The 5671-nt window shown below is 41.9% G+C and overlaps 1 long non-coding RNA gene across 1 annotated transcript; it reads right to left on the reverse strand.

Moving 5' to 3' along the window:
* Positions 1-316: 316 nt before the first annotated feature.
* Positions 317-3085, reverse strand: LOC126987377 (uncharacterized). The gene is made up of 4 exons (XR_007740846.1): positions 2900-3085; positions 2435-2527; positions 1557-1770; positions 317-1255 (listed from the first exon to the last, which is right to left on the reverse strand). It is a non-coding gene; the product is annotated as an uncharacterized LOC126987377 (long non-coding RNA).
* Positions 3086-5671: the final 2586 nt, after the last annotated feature.

Below are 5671 nucleotides of genomic sequence, written 5' to 3' on the forward strand. Positions count from 1 at the left end.
GATGAGCATGAGTAGAAAGTCGACTGCCGCTGGGCCGCGGAGGGGGAGGCATGCAGTTAGCAAGTTCAGAAGAGCAGTCAGCGTGGAAATATCGATAGAAGATAGAAAGAGAGGCAACATTGCGGCGGAATTTAAGAGGTAGAAGACTATCAGTATGAGGAGGAGAGCTGATGAGACGAAGAGCCTTAGCCTCCACTCTGTCCAGAAGAGCTGTGTGTGTGAGCCCCCCCACACATGAGATGCAAACTCCATACGAGGGCGGACAAGGCCCCTGTATATGGACAGCAACTGTGCAGGGGAGAAGAACTGGCGGAGACGGTACAGAACGCTCAGCCTCGAGGAAGCTGATTTAGTAAGAGATGAGATATGAAGTTTCCAGTTGAGATTTTGAGTTAAGGACAGACCGAGGATGTTTAGTGTTGAGGAAGGTGATAGCTGGGTGTTGTCAAAGAATAGGGGATAGTTGTTTGGAAGATTGTGTCGAGTGGATAGGTGGAGAAACTGTGTTTTTGAGGCGTTGAAGGACACCAGGTTCTTCTTGCCCCAATCGGAAATAATAGTAAGGTCTGAGGCTAAGCGTTCTGCAGCCTCCAGCCTTGAGTCGTTAAGTTCCTGAAGGGTGGGTCTTCTATTAAAAGAAGTTGAATAATGCAGAGTGGAATCATCGGCGTAGGAATGGATAGGACAGTTCGTTTTGGAAAGAAGATCATCAATGAACAACAGAAAAAGAGTGGGAGATAGGACAGAACCCTGTGGGACACCACTGTTAATAGATTTAGGGGAAGAACAGTGACCGTCTACCACGGCAGAAATAGAACGGTCAGAAACTATTAGCAAATATTCTGCTGTCGTGGACTGATCCTGGCCATCGACAAATAATATTATAAAATGTTAAGTCTGGACCACACACTGCTTGTACATTTAATGAAAAGAAGCCCTTTCTGCTTCGGTAAGTTTCTGCTTGCTGACCACCTGGACTGAGAATGGGGATGTGTGTGCAGTCTATTGCACCAATGACACCTGGGAATCCAGAGATTGCTTCAAAGTTTGTCTTGATGGACCCTAACTCATGCCTTCCAGGAATTCTTTACATACCGCTGATATAAAGCAGCAATGGCACACACAGTATGTGAAGAGCATGAACTTACAAACTGCTGAGAGACATCCAGGCAATCTCCAATAGTTTGGTGCAGGTCACCAGTGGCCATCCATCTTAAGGTGATGAGGAGTTGAAGGTGAGGTGGTACAGGACATCCTATGGAAGGAGAGTAAATTGTTAAGGATAACCAAGAATAAATCCCATATCTTGCATTCCATTGTAATATATCATCTATATGTAGGGCAACAACTGCTAATGATTTTGATTAATGTATTTGATGACGTGGGGATATGGTATTTATTTGCTATTCACCACCCCAAAAAATTAAGGTTATGTTTGAAACATTAAAATCAGCCATGACAACAGTTTCCAAAGGACTGGGTGCATGACTAGAGAACTTAAAGAATTACCACATGTTTAAATCATTATAGCGCAATGGTATATTATGTACACTAACCTCTTGCATCAGCTGCCTCTGGTAAATGTAAGTCAGCAAGTAAGGCCCTTGCGCTTTGCTTTGATATCCTGAACCTGGATGTAAATTCCTCTTCAGTCAAAGTCAGGAATAAATCCAAGCGATCCTTCACAATCCTTCTCGGCAGTCTGACCCTTTCCCCTGCAGCATCCTCGAGGACATCAAGCTCCTCAAAAACTTGTAAGGCTGCCATCATCTGAAGAATATACATTATATACAATGATGTAATGCTTATACAAACAAAGTATTATTGACTATTATATATGAATAATGATATATGATGGAAAATGGACTTTGGCAGCAAGTAGTATTTATGTAATGTTATTCAAACAAAGTATTAGTGACTATTATAAGTTATGATGTATGATGGGACCTGTATGCCAAGAAATGAACTTTGACAGCAAGTAATATTTATGTAATATTAATGTGATATGCAACATATCATCAAGTAGTAGAACTAAGTGAAGAATCAATGTAAGGACAATTGGTCTTGGAATATTTATGATACAGATGCTTTGGTATTGTTTTACAAGTGCACCTGCATCACGGTGAAAGACACCTATGTGCTTTATGAAGGGGGTGTAGGGCCCCTAGTTGGTTTGAAAAAAAGTTATCACGGGGATCGAGGTTAGGTTAGTTTTAGGTTTACCAATAAAGGGCGAGTGTCCTGCAGGAAATATCGATGGGTTTCACTAAATGGGAAGGGGGGAGGGTAGAAGAAAACTAATGGTAAGATTATTTCAAAACACACCAAAAACTACCCTCTAGAATATTTTCATCTGCCATAGCAAGACAGGCACACTTGTAAAATTTTAGCGATGTTTCTAGTAGTAACCCTTCATAAATTCTAGTTGGCTTACCTGGGTCTTGCTCTTGATCTAGGTTTAGGAGGGAGTGACCCCACTAGACAGTGACTACAGCCTTTATACTTGCTTGCACTCTTATGTCAATACCTGAAAATACAGGAAACAGGAAATACCTTCATCAGCTTTTGTTACATTTTGCCTATTAAATCCATCAATAATTTATAAATACACAACTGACGAATGATTCTGAATACTCATTTTGTAAATTTCATTATGAAATTATGATGAAAATAACAATTTACTAACTCATCCTGCATAAAATCAGTAATATGACTAGCCCGGGCAGGACTCAAGAATGTGGCCTTGGCACAGCTCATTATGGCTCACCTGCGGGCGTGAGACACCTTTGATGCACCTGACAGTACCGCTGCATTCATCAAAACATTCAAACAAAGCCGCAGGCTTGCATAAAATGGAAATTAACCTAATTATGTGAACGATAATACAGAGTGCACTTACCGGAGGAGGCAGGCGTCTTGAATCCTCATGGAGCGATACTACATAGTCTTGAAAAAAGATGTAAATACATCGATATTTATAAAACTTGCTTGAGTTATTGCAAAAATAAATTAGTGTGTCTTTTCTAATTCGTTCAACTTCTCATGCTACTGCAGACATAGTAAAACAATTCAAATTTATGCCTTTCGCCAGCGGGAAAGGAAGCCTCCGCCTGGACTTTCGTTCGGCGGCAAGTTCCATTACTATTTCGTCCACAGCGCTGGCGAGGCTTAGCCCGGCGAAACGTTCATTCCGTCTAATGGTACCAAATATCGGATCGCCCGGAGAACTCCAGTGCCAGGCCTGGCGAAAGGTTTTTAAAGTACGGCCCTAAGATCCAAACGGTACCGGTACTAGCGGCAATGCGCAGTGCCGAGTGATCATTAAGCTTCCCGGAACCCAAGTGATCATGAGGCTTCACGGTACCAGTACCGATACCAGGTACCGGTACCTGGTGCCGCGAAGAATCGATTCCTCGCAGTATCCGGTACCGGTACCTGGTACCGCGAAGCCTCATGATCACTTGGGTTCCGGGAAGCTTAATGATCACTCGGCACTGCGCATTGCCGCTAGTACCGGTACCGTTTGGATCTTAGTGACGCTCGGCGCTCGCCCGCCTCCATGTGGGTTGGGCCCTGTGTGTAGACGCTGAGTCACTGCCCCGCTGACCGTCTCCCCTAGTTCCCACCATTTTGTCCTGCTTTCCGTTTCCATCACAGCTCCCGTTTCCATTATTTTATTATTTTATTTATTTATTGGAGTTACTGGATAATTCTTCATGTCCGATTCTTTTTCTTTTTTAGGTTGCTAATAAATATTTTCATTGTTATTAGACTATGATCGAGTACACCCATAATAACTATACATGCTATTTTTTTATCGAAAAAATAAATATTAACTTCATTCAGAGAGAGAGAGAGAGAGAGAGATTTACATAGATTTACCTAGAAAATCAGACCACACAGACCCCATGGTCCAGACTAGGTGGTCTTTCCTTAAACCTAAGTGATTTGACATTAATCAGAAAGCTCCTAAACGTTGCATTTCTACTCTAGTTGATATTAAGTTGAAGGAGAGAGAGAGGGAGTTTTCTTTACAGGAAATTTATTTGGGAATTTCATCAGAAGTCATTAAGAAAAAGAAAAAAAGAAAAAACTCCTTCGGGTACCGGTACCGGTACTAACGGTACCTGAGTTTTCTGTACCGGTACTACCGGTACTCAAATTAACGGTACTTGCCCATCCCTACCTTACATACTCTGACGACGCCAGCTGCTCACAGAGTTTCGTTCAGCTTTCCTGTCTCTCTTTTATATGTAGTCTTTGTTTGAACATCGCACGTACGGAGCAGCACATGCGACCACAATGGAGGAATTAGGACCAAATGGTGAGATACGACCGGTTGAACATACGGCGCCAGGAAACCATGTACCGAATGACAAAGGAAAATGGCGATTCTCCTGCTTGCAACGTGATGAAAGCACGTCCTCACACCAAAGAAATGCTGCCAAGTCATACTCACTGAACGATCTGTCTCGTAACATGGACGTTATCACGCATCACCGAATAAAAAAAAAACTTCTGTATATAGTGTTTTTGTGAAGTACAAAGGCTAATGTATACTCACCCCCAAAAAAAATTCCTACATGTCGTCACACCTGGGTCAAAATGGGTACTTCCAAAACTTCATTTGACAACAAAAATAACGTTACTGGAAACGCTGTGCCGAATGGCACACGGGGCACTCATACCAGAGAAGTGAGAAGGAGCAGAGGACTGTGATACCCTCTCCTCAACAGGGCACCCGACGCACTAATACATGCCCGTGAATGAGTTGAAAAATTCGGCCAAGGTTAACCACAGTGAGCGCGAGTTTCAAAAACCCCTTAATTTTTGTGCCAAACGGCAAACGGTTTCCATTCTAGGGTTAAGCAGTATAGGATATACGTTGTCAGGTCCGGGGCTTGTATTTGTTTTAAGGGACTGGAGAGCTTTAAGGACTTCATCGGTAGTTATTACAAAGTTAGGCAATGCCTGCTCAAGAGGAGGAAGAATCTTCCTCCAAGAGAGCGACCCGCTGAGGGCCACTCCATGTATTATTCCTCCAAGGATAAAACTAAGCGTAAGGAAAAGAAAATACAAGAAATAAAAGACCATAAATAAAATGCCTAAAAAGACAACAACTTAGGGCATAAAAAGTCTCCAATTAGAAAGAAAAGAAGAAAAAATAGGGAAAATAGGCAAATCGGAAAATAGGAAAACCTGAATATAGTGTGAAGAAGAGAAAAAAGAAGCAGATCATCACAAAAGAAGAAGAAAATATGGAAATAAAAGAAAAATGGGAAAAAATATGTACTAAATCAGAAGAGGAAAACTGGAAAATCTGAATCTAGGTACACAGAAAAAATAAAGAATCAAGAAGGACCTAAGAAGATGTGCAAAGAGGAGATTTGATTGATTGATAGTTTATTGTTGCAGATAAACAAGAGGAGAAGGGAAAAGAAGAAAACAGGGAAATAAAATAAAGAAATGGGAAAATAGGTCAATCGGAAAGGATAAAATCGGAAAGTCTGAATATAGGGAGACAGAAAAGTGAAACAATCAAGAAGGAGCCAAGAAGCTATAAAGGAAGGAGAAGAAGAAGAGGAGGAGGAAGCAAACAAGTCCCCTGTGACATCAAGATCAAGGTCGAGGTCCGCCGCGTGCCCTGAAGTGCCCTGGCAGTGTTTCTCGT

The sequence above is a fragment of the Eriocheir sinensis genome, chromosome 64, assembly GCF_024679095.1.
Source record: "Eriocheir sinensis breed Jianghai 21 chromosome 64, ASM2467909v1, whole genome shotgun sequence".
In the NCBI taxonomy this organism is placed as follows: domain Eukaryota; kingdom Metazoa; phylum Arthropoda; class Malacostraca; order Decapoda; family Varunidae; genus Eriocheir; species Eriocheir sinensis.